Source organism: Lathyrus oleraceus, chromosome 2 (assembly GCF_024323335.1).
Source record: "Lathyrus oleraceus cultivar Zhongwan6 chromosome 2, CAAS_Psat_ZW6_1.0, whole genome shotgun sequence".
Classification (NCBI taxonomy): Eukaryota; Viridiplantae; Streptophyta; class Magnoliopsida; order Fabales; family Fabaceae; genus Lathyrus; species Lathyrus oleraceus.
Window position 1 is genome coordinate 194,410,838 of NC_066580.1, and position 11,812 is coordinate 194,422,649.

Genomic DNA, 11,812 nt, shown 5'->3' on the forward strand with positions numbered 1-11,812 from the left:
TGTTTATTAAGCACGTACCTATAAAGCTCTTATGTTTCATGATGCAATGTTTATCAAAAATTTGGACGTCATTTTTGCAAACAAAATAGTAAAATGAAAATGAGCACAGAGATGTACTGAATAACATGATTTTATTGATTGAGTGGCCTCTGAATAGGTATTTATATCAGGAAGCAATCCCTGGAAAGAGGTAATTTCACAACAGATAAAAAACAGAAATTAATCTAATGGCAATGTGAAATGGATTTCTATCGGGTTCCAATTCTGCTATGATTCGCTCGTCTTCAAGATCCTCCAGATGATCAGCTTTCCGAAAAAGGTGATTGGATTGTTTCCTATCCTTCGGAAGTTACCGGCTATCGACATGAGATGATATTCAGAACTACTCAGAACGCAACCATTCGCTTAAACCCTAACTTTTGCCTGGATCGCCCTTTCGGGTTTTCAATCCACCGGGATACCCATTTTTGCCTAAGTTGCCCTTTCAGGTTTTCAACTTACCGGGTGTACAATATTTTCATTTTTTAATCCCTAACTTTTTCCCGAACCTTTTTCATTTTCTTGGTTCGTCGGGATGCCCAATTTTTTGCTTGGACTATTCTTTTTATTGTCCAGCGGGTCTATTTTATGAGAAGTATTTTTTAACTGCGTCTAAGTTCATAGGGGAAGTGAAGTTTTCACCATCCAAAGTTGCAAGCATTAAGGCTCCACCATCAAAAACCTTGGTGACAATATACGGTCCATCATAGTTAGGAGTCCACTTGCCCCTATGATCTGTCTGAGGAGGAAGGATCCTTTTCAACACCAAATCTCCGACTTGGAGGCATCGGGATGCACTTTCTGATCAAAGGCTCTCTTCATTCGACTCTGATACAATTGTCCATGAGAAATGGTTGCCATTCGCTTCTCTTTGATAAGACTCAACTCATTGAACCTTGTCTGAATCCATTCAGCTTTGTCTAACTTGACATCCAACATGACTCTTAGAGAAGGAATCTCCACTTCAACAGGTAGGATTGCTTCCATACCATACATAAGGGAATAAGGGGTTGCCCCGGTCGATGTACGTACTGAAGTACGGTACCCATGTAAGGCGAAGGGTAGCATCTCATGCCAATCTCTGTACGTAAGGACCATCTTCTGTACAATCTTCTTTATGTTCTTATTTGCTGCCTCAACAACACCATTCATCTTAGGATGATAAGGGGAAGAGTTGTGATGTTGAATGTTGAAGTTCTTGCACAACTCTTTCATCATTTTGTTATTGAGATTAGAACCATTATCAGGAATGATTCTTTCGGGAATCCCATAACGACAAATGATTTCTTTCTTGATGAATCGGGCAACCACATGTCTGGTGACCTTCGCAAATGACGCTGCTTCGACCCACTTGGTGAAATAGTCGATGGCAACAAGGATGAAACGATGTCCATTGGAAGCAGTCGGCTCAATCTTTCCAATCATATCAATGCCCCACATAGCAAATGGCCACGGCGAAGATATCACATTCAGAGGATTTGGCGGAACATGCACCTTATCAGCATAAATCTGGCATTTATGACACTTCCGAGCATATTTGAAACAATCAGATTCCATGGTCATCCAGTAATAACCCGCTCTCAACAATTTCTTAGGCATTGCATGTCCGCCGACATGAGTACTGAAGGAGCCTTCATGAACTTCTTGCATTAACATGTCCGCTTCGTGTCTATCCACGCATCTGAGCAAAACCATGTCGAAGTTCCTCTTATACAGCACATCGTCTTTGTTCAAGAAGAAACTTCCTGCCAATCTTCTCAAAGTCTTTCTATCAGTGTTGGATGCCCCTGCAGGGTACTCTTGATTCTTCAGAAAGCACATGATGTCGTGATACCAGGGCTTGTCATCAACTACCACTTCAGCAGCAAACACATACGCGGCCCTATCAAGGCGCATAACATCAATCCTGGGAACATGGTTCCACCGAATCACCTTGATCATGGAGGATAGAGTAGCAAGAGCATCTTCCATCTGGTTCTCGTCACGAGGTGTATGATATAGCTTTACTGTTATGAAGAAAGTCAACAGTCTTCTCGTGTAATCTCTGTAGGGGACCAGATTAGGCTGGTGAGTATTCCAATCACGATTCACTTGATTGATCACTAGAGCTGAATCTCCGAAGATGTCCAGAGTCTTGATTCTCAAATCAATGGCTTGCTCGATACCCAAGATACAGGCTTAATACTCAACTTCATTATTGATGCACTCAAAAGTCAGACGAGCGGTGAAAGGCATGTGGGCACCTTTCGGAGTGGTAATGATAGCACCAACTCCACTTCCTTTGGCATTGACGGCCCCATCAAACATTAAAGTCCACTTTTCATCTGGATCAGGTCCCTCCTCAACAACTGGCTCTTCACAGTCTTTCATATTGAGGAACATGATGTCTTCATCCGGAAAATCAAACTTCATCGGCTCAATTCATCAATCGGCTGCTGAGCAAGATAGTCTGACAGAATACTCCCTTTGATGACTTTCTGGGATGTATAACGGATGTCGTACTCTGTCAGTACCATTTGCGAATGAGCTACCCTTCCGGTGAGAGCTGGCTTCGCAAATATATACTTAATTGGATCCATTTTGGAGATCAGTAAGGTCGTGTGAGTCAGCATGTATTGTCTCAATCGCTTAGCAACCCATGCAAGTTCACAACATGTCTTTTCAAGCATTGAGTATCTCGACTCGCAATCTGTGAATTTTTTACTCAGGTAGTAGATGGCATGCTCTTTCTTACCTGTCTCGTCATGTTGACTGAGAACACAACCCATGGAATTATCAAGTACTGTCAAATACATAATCAGCGGTCTCCCTGGGACTGGAGGCATGAGGATTGGAGGATTATGCAAATACTCTTTTATCTTCTCGAAAGCCCATTGGCAATCATCATTCCACCTGATGGCCTGATCTTTTCTCAACAATTTGAATATTGGCTCAAACGTGGTTGTTAGGTGAGAGATGAACCTTGAAATGTAGTTCAACCTTCCTAAGAAACCACGGACTTGTTTTTCTATTCTTCGCTCACGCATTTCTTGTATCGCTTTCACTTTGTCCGGATCCACCTCAATCCCTTTTTCACTAACAATAAAACCCAACAGTTTTCCAGATCTCACCCCGAAAGTACACTTGTTCGAATTAAGCCTCAGCTTGAATTTCCTCAAACACTCAAACAGTTTCTGCAAATTCACCAGATGTTCTTCTTCCATCTGTGATTTGGCAATCATATCATCACCATAAACCTCGATTTCATGATGAATCATATCATGGAAAAGAGTTACCATAGCTCGTTGATATGTTTCCCCAGCATTTTTCAGACCGAACGACATCACCTTGTAGCAGAAGGTGCCCCATGGGGTTATTAAAGTTGTCTTCTTCATGTCTTCTAGTGCCATCTTAATTTGATTATAGCCAGAAAAGCCATCCATGAAGGAGAATACCGAGAACTGAGTCATGTTATCCACCAAAATGTCGATGTGGGGTAATGGGAAATCATCTTTAGGACTAGCTCTGTTCAGATCCCGGTAGTCAACTCACATCCGTACCTTTCCATTCTTTCTAGGTACTGGAACGATATTTTCAACCCAAGGCGGATAATTTGTAACTGCTAGGAACCCTGCGTCCAACTGTTCTTGCACTTCTTCCTTTATCTTGACAGCCATCTCTGGTCTTGTTCTTCTGAGCTTCTGCTTGACCGGAGGACAATCCTCTTTGAGAGGCAAACGGTGTACCACAATATCTGTGTCAAGCCCTGGCATGTCCTGATAAGACCAAGCGAAGATGTCAACATACTCTTGCAGCAATTCAATCAGCCCCTTCTTCACATTATCTTCCAAAGCAACCCCTACCTTGATTTCTCTCTTAGCGTCCTCGGTGCCGAGATTAATCACTTCAACTGACTCTTGATGAGGTTGAATGATCCTTTCCTCCTGTTTTAATAACCTGGCAAGTTCTTCAGGGAGTTCACAGTCTTCATCACCCTCTTCTTCAGCTTGAAAGATTGGATTTTCAAAGTCGAAGCGAGCCATAGCAGAACTATTATCAATAGGATCCAGTGACGTGCATCTGCATGAGTGATGGTATGTGCTTATGAGTGTGAACAAGAAGTGGAAACTAAACAAAACATTTCCAAATGTATATTTTTTTTTATATTTTTGATTTTTGAAAACTGCAAAAATAGAAAGACAGTGAACAAAATATTTGAATGCAAAAAGACGTCCTTTATTTATGATAAAAGATGCAGGTATCCACATAGATGAGCCCTACAATGAGTCATCACGCACTGGGCGGAACGTAAGACTTGGATATGCATGAATAAACAAAGAAAATCACTCTTTAAGAAAAGTGACTTGGATAATCTCTTCAGAAGACCAGTTGCTGAGAACTTCACCCGGGACCCTTGGACGCACCCAGTTGTCAATGTCGCAATCACTATCCCCATCTTCTTTGTTGATTGCAGAGACCTGGCCATACTGAATGATGCCAGCACTGGAGAAAGTAATCGGCCCCTGGAAAGTCTAAGGCGTTGAAGTTGTAGAAGTCAATGCCGGATGATACCCAATCCCAAACTTGTCTTCCTTTATAGGTAAATCCACCAGACCTTCCCAACTGGGAGCAACACCTGAATTTACCAAGGCATGTGCCTGCTTGAAGGACGAAAAAGAGGCACCTGCTTCAACCTCTTTCACTGGAGCTGCATCCTTAACTTGAACTGCCTCCAAGGCCTGATACAGGGTCTCATGAATCTCACGTTCTACCTCTACATATTTGAATGTAGACAGGTGATTGACCAGAATATCCTCCTCACCACAGACATTGATAATACTTCCATTGACCGGGAACTTGATCTTCTGATGCAAGGTCGAGGAGACTGCCTCAGCATTGTGGATCCAAGGACGACCCAGTAAGCAGCTATACGAAGGACTGATATCCATCACATAGAATACGGTGTTAAAGGTTTGTGATCCAATCTGAATTGGCAATTCTACCTCTCCGAACACCGACCTCTTAGAACCATCGAAGGCTCTTACCACAAGATCGGAAGGCTTCAAGATAAAACCTTCTACATCTAACCTTGACAGGGCTCTCTTGGGTAGCACATTGAGAGAGGAACATGTATCCACCTGTAAGACCCTAATTTTGTCCCTAAGATCCCTCATGGCATCATAACATTGCATTGCATAGCCTCAAGGATCATTGAGAATCTTGGCTCCCTTTCCCTTTGGGTAGGGATCTCTTGTGAGTGGTTTGAGATCACCAAGCATGCTTGAATTGTATATCATTGCTTTTCTTGTTTTATTTACTAACCAAAAGCACAAAAATATGCCACTAACATCTTTTGTTTGTAGCTTAAGCAATCACCAGGTCAAGAGCTTCAAGAAGATCCTTTGTGCAAGAGATGAGGTATTTTCTTGGGATGAGGATCACATGATTATTATAAGGAGCTTACATGAGCTAGGGTTTCATTTTGAAGCCATTTCACCAAGTGGTAGAGGCTCAAGTTAATCAAGACATTTCAAGGTCATCTGAGGACCAAAAGTCAACTGTGCAGTCAACTTAGGGCTATGAGGTGGGGAAATGAGTTGAGACACCTCAATCATGTTCAAATGGGGTCCATTCATCATTCTAAACATCCATCTTGAAGATTCAAAGGTCATGGAAAAAGTTACTAAAAATGGAAAATGACCTATAATTCAAAGTTTCCAAATTTGACAAGTTTTGGTCCACTTTCAACTTGACTTGTCAATGTCAAATAAGTTTCAAATGGATTTTTAGTGAGCATGAAAGTTGTAGATTATTGTCTCCCCTTTCCAAAAAGTCCTAATTCATGTCCATATGATGAATGGTTGAGAAGTTATGGTCATTTGATCACAAAGTGTGCATGGAAATTCAAAATGGCATAACTTTTGATGTAATGCTTCAAATTGGTTCATTCTTTTTGCAAAGTGCTTCTCATGTTCAAGGCATCTCAAAGTAACATCATTTGGCTCAATTATGCAAAGGAATCATGGTCAAATGTTCATTATTTCACACATGTTCATTTTGAAGTAAATCTTCACCATTCATTTTTGGCTTGAGATGTAAGCAAAATAATCCTCAAATCCTGACCCTTGGTTGTTCTTGAGTGAATTAAAGCCATAGGATGGGAGATCACACGTGAATTATGGCCATGGGAGCTTAATTTTCATTTTTTGCAATTGGCTTCATAACTCACTAATCATGATTAGTACAAGGCTAATGTGGTTATCAGTGTCATTAACAAGGAATATAAATAGGAAAACCCTAATCATAACAACCATTTTCAGATCTAGAATTCAAGAGTCTCTCCAAAAAAAATCTCTCAATCGAATTTGATTTTTCTCCACACAAGCCTCAAATATTATTACACATTCTTGATCCTCATGCTTCACTGATCAAGAATCATCCATTGTTTGGTGCAACTTATCAAGAAATCATGCAGTTCAAGTGCTTCATCATATGGATCGGATTTGGAAATTGAGGAGCATCCAAGAGGTTTTAGCCATTGATTCTTGCTCAAAGCTTCAAAGGAAGTTCAAGGAGGTTGATCTGGAGCAGTAGAGCTTGAGAGATCGCGGTTTCAGAGGTCTTCATTTCCAGGTGATGCAATTTTCGATCTCTCCTTTTGCTGTTTTTTGATCATAGACTTGTAGATCGTGTTGTGTAGATCATGTACATATGCTTAGAATGGAGAATGAGTGAGTATTAAGGATGTAGGGTTGAATGGAAGTTTAGATCTAGAAACTTTCTCTCTTCGATTTGAAAATCTAGGAGGAATTAGGAGAAACTAAGTGGAGATTTGGAACCAGCATGGAAAACCGAGTGGAATGATGTAAGCCTGGGGAAATTCTGGAAAATTTTGTGGAGGCGCCACCGTAGGGCTCGCCGGAGAAGACGACCGGAGCGGAGCTCCGGCGTCTGCGTGTGTTTAGGGTTTAGCTGACGTAGGAGGCCATGTGTAAATTGTGTGGATATTTGATTGGATGAGAGCGCGTTTGACCAAGCCACGCGTGCGTTGAAGCTGACTGTGTGTGATGACTGGGTTTAATGAAACGCAACGTTTCATCTATTTGAATCTGGACCGTGGATTTGAGACGCGCGCCAGATCCAATGGTTGTGGTTTTTTTCTGAGTTTATTCAAATAATTTTGTTTCCCTCCATTTTCTTTTTATATTTCAATTATTTTGGTCAGTTTGTTTAATTCATAAAAAATGCAAAAATGATCCAAATGAGTCCCAATTTTTTTTCATAGTTTTGTATTGGTGTCTACCTTTTTATGGTTCTAAATTCATGAATTGTTGATGTTTGGATTTTTAGATTGGAATTTTTGAATTGATGTTGTGCCAAATTGACCTAGTGCATTCAATGTATTGTGAAATCCTCATTTTTGAGCCATTCGATCCACTCTTTTGCATACATGACATTCATACATGACATGAATTATTAGTCACTGGTTTGGATTTTTTCTCACAAGTTATCATCATTTTTGACACATAGAGAAAAGTGTGACAATTTGTGTCACATTTTTGATATTGAATTGGTGCATTTTTGTTCACATAGCATTTGCATCATTCTGGATTTGATTTTTTGCATGTTGAACATTCATGGCATGAGAAACTTATACAAAAAATCTCAAAGTCATTGCATGCATTTCTGATTTGGTATGAATTTTCTAAGTTGGAAGCTCATTTTGTGCATATTTTTGAGGCCTTTTGAAGCATTTGAATGATATTTGGAGTATGGTGGATCTTTGGCCCTGGTGATTGGTGTTTAGGGGTTCATATGGTTCTGTTTGGGGCTTGTGATTTGATTCATCTCATGCCATTGGTTGTTTATGCTTTGTTGTGTTGATTGGATGTACATAAGCTAACTTTGTTGTTTTGTTTCAGGATTGGATACTTAGCATTGGTAATTGGGTTTGTTCTCACTTTGTGAGATGCAAATACATTGAGTACTGACCTATTGTTGTTTTGTAGGGTTTTAAAATATGTGGTGAGCTCATGAGCTTATTTGAGTGCAAGGGAACTTATGCACTGAAGTGTGTAACTGTTAGAGGGTTTCACTGCTTGTTTTCTGGTTTTATGACTGGAGTACTGACTGTTTAGTCTTTGTACAGGTACCTTAGTTGCTTGCTTGCTTTAGCTCTTGCTTAAGATTTGGATTGTGGTTGACACACCACTCAGGTAGTTAGCTTCTTACTTCATGTAGTCTGAAGTCCTATCACCTTTTTTGCAGGCATTTTGCTGGCAAGTCCTCCTTCAGAGGCTCTGTTTGTGTTTGTTTAAAATTGTGCTCAAAGACCTCCAAGAAGAGGCATGTGTTATTTGATAAGACCTCCAAGAGAAGAGGCAATTGACGGATAAAAGGGATTAGTAGCCAATCCCCCGTTATTCAGTGTGTCGTTCTTTATGCTCGCACTACGTGTTGATGCTTCTGAACATGTGCCCCAGATCTTTGTCCAGAGTCTGTCAAGTGGAAAAGGATCCCACTTTCTGGATCCCCAGGCTTTCTTTCTCATGAGCTCACCCTAGCCAGGGTTAAGAGCATGAGGTCTCATCCTCATTACCGTTTTGATCAGCTTCACCCTAACGTTCAATGTTAGTGGTTAAGAGCTAAAGATTACCCTTTACAGTTTGGCTTGTTTGTCGAGGTTGACATGACCCCTCTTGACTAAAGCCCACCCATTGTTTGAGCCTCTTGTATGGATATAGTGTGTGATGTTTATTTACTTATGAGTTAAGTTCTTGTTAGAGACCTCAACTTAGGGATGTTGATTGCATGACAACTATTAGGCTCGAGTCTTAATCTCCCTATTAGTTTGTTGTTTCCCTGGTCTCTGGTTAGGAGAGTGTTTTACCCTATGGAACTTTTTATGTGAGTTCTCTTGAACTAGGAGTTTCCATTTGAGCTTAATTCGAGGATTATTACCATGTTCATCCAAGTGGAAGATACAAGATACATTGAGGATCTCTTTTGAGACTTGTTTGATTGCTTATACTTTGTGCTTGCTTATTCCAAAGGATGGGAGCTACTTGGATCATCAATATGATCTCAAGAGAGGAACTCCTAGTGTGGTTTCATTTCTTATCCCTCATATTTTTGTTTTCCTTAGGACTTAGTCCTTCTTCTTCATCTCTCCACTCTAACCCAAGCCAAAACCCTTTTTGTGCAAACATTTAATCTTTGTTTTCAACATTAGAAACCTAAGCCTTATGCTTTTGATTTTCAAACTTTCTTTTCATAACACTCATTTTGAATTGAATCTTTAAGTCAACTTTGATTACTTTTGTATATACTTCTAATTGGTAAATATAACCCATTCAAATTTCCCTTTTGTGGTTCCAATGGCCACTTTCTTAATCAAAATTTTCCATAACCTTTAGCTATTAGGTTTGAGTTATCCTTGTGGTAGATGTAATACTCACCTATATCCTTAGTGATGGACAATGAGTTTTCCATGCTTATTATAGGGTTAACCCCTCACTAGCATGTTGAAGTTATCCTCACATGGTAGATTTGTGGTTTGGTTGAGTTTTCTCCCTTTGATAACAAAAGACCTTAAGGCTTTTGGACCAATCAATTCACCAATTTGTTTTGAGATTTTTACCCCGAACTACGAGGTTTTGATCCTAATCTTTTTATAAGATGGTACGTAGGCAATGGGTTTATCCATCCAAACACAAAAATGTAAATAAACTTGTACATTCTTTTTTCATCCCTTCAATCATGTTTGCACAAAACAAAATTTCACAAAACAACCAACCTTACAACAAATGTGAAAAGGGCTCCCTAGGATTACCTAGGATGTTTTGGGTGCGTAACACCTTCCCATTGCATAACCAACCCCCTTACCCAGATCTTTGTTTATTTTACTAGTTTTTGTTAAAACTTTTAGGTTTTTGTTAGCTTTCTAACCTTTCCTTTGGATAAATAGAAGTGCGGTGGCGACTCGACTTTGTATGGTTTACCTTGGATTTAGTCAATATTTCTAATGGTAACGAATACCCCGCTACACCACCAGAACATGGGATAGCACAGTGTCTTTACCCGAACTCGAGTGCACTTAGGATAGGAGAATGGCATAGTCTTGTTGACTTGTGTGGAGTTATTCCTTAGCAAGTTAACTTGCAAGTCCATTCACTTGGTGGAGGTCATGTTGGGATCAATAATGTCACACAAGTAAGTTGTGGTTAGACATTACTCTTTCCAATATAGACCTTAGACGCCAAGGACCTTAGTTTAACAAGCCCATCTTGGCCTATTCTTAGGATGTAGTGCGAAAGTCGTTCAAGTGTAAGATTTGATACGATTGTTACGCAATACTACACTCATAAGAGTCTCTCTTGAGAATATTTTTGGAATACGAGTATTCGTTTCTCCGATAATATCTGAAAGATGGGATGATGACTATGGGAACCTCTTGTAGAACATGTTTGGCAGGTTTAAACCCTAGTACATTTCCTTTGGGTGCTTCTTAACCAAGACTTCATGCTCGTGACTTGCAACAAACCCTTGATTCATGGTCGATCCGTTCATGTATCCTTAATATCAATGGAACTTGGGTGTAGATAAGGTGTAAACCATAATCCACCCAAATGGATGATTGATATTAAGGATGATATGATCCATCCCATGACCTTTGTTTGGTGTGCTTTGCTTGATCCTTGAGTGTGATTGTTGCATCCATGCATTCATGCACCCATTTGCATCCATATCATCAAAACAATAAGAAAATTTTCAAGGAACTTAAGGGGTTTATTTGCAAAATTTTCAAACATAGAAAGACAAAGAAGGAATACAAAGAAGTACAGCTTCCGGCAACCAGATTTGAGAGAGTTAAGGAATCTGACATCCTATGTATTAGATCCCTTGGGTTTCAAAGCTCGTTTTGGGAAGCTTCTTCCTCTTCTGACTACTCAGGTGGATGAAGGACTGATGAGTGTATTGGTGCAGTTTTATGATCCTTTGTACCGTTGCTTCACTTTTCCGGATTTCCAGCTTTTGCCTACCCTTGAGGAGTATGCTTATCTTGTGGGGATACCTATTCTGGATCAGGTGCCGTTCAGTGGCTTGGAGAGTATTCCTACTTCTCGAGAGATAGAAGACATGTTACACATAGACGAATCTCTGGTTGGTGCTCACATGACTACCAAAGGTGGAATTCAAGGTCTCCCTTCTGAGTTCCTCATTGCTCAAGCTACTATGTATGGGAAGGCCATGAGTGAGGACGCCTTTGAGGCCATATTTGTACTTCTCATATATGGGTTGTGGATGTGAACGCTATTAGGATCTTCTCTGCTCTTAATCCCGTCCCGACTCTGTTGGGTGATACCTATTTCTCTTTGCATATGAGGAATGCAAAGGGTGGTGGTGCTATTGTGTGCTGTTTACCACTGTTGTATAAGTGGTTTATTTCTCACTTACCTCAGACGGTCGCTTTCAAGGAGAACAAGGGATGTCTACGGTGGTCCACGAGACTTATGTCTCTCACTAATGATGATATCTCTTGGTATAACCGTGTGTTTGATGGTGTGCAGATTATCGACTCTTGTGGTGAATTCTCCAATGTGCCTCTTCTTAGTACATGTGGTGGGATTAACTACAACCCTGTTTTGGCACGTCGTCAGCTTGGGTTCCCCCTAAAGGATAAACCTAATAACATTCTGTTAGAGGGTGTGTTCTTTCAGGAGGGTAAAGATCCCCAAGGCTTGAAAGCTAGGATGGTTCGCGCTTGGGGCAAGATTCATAAGAAGGGAAGGAA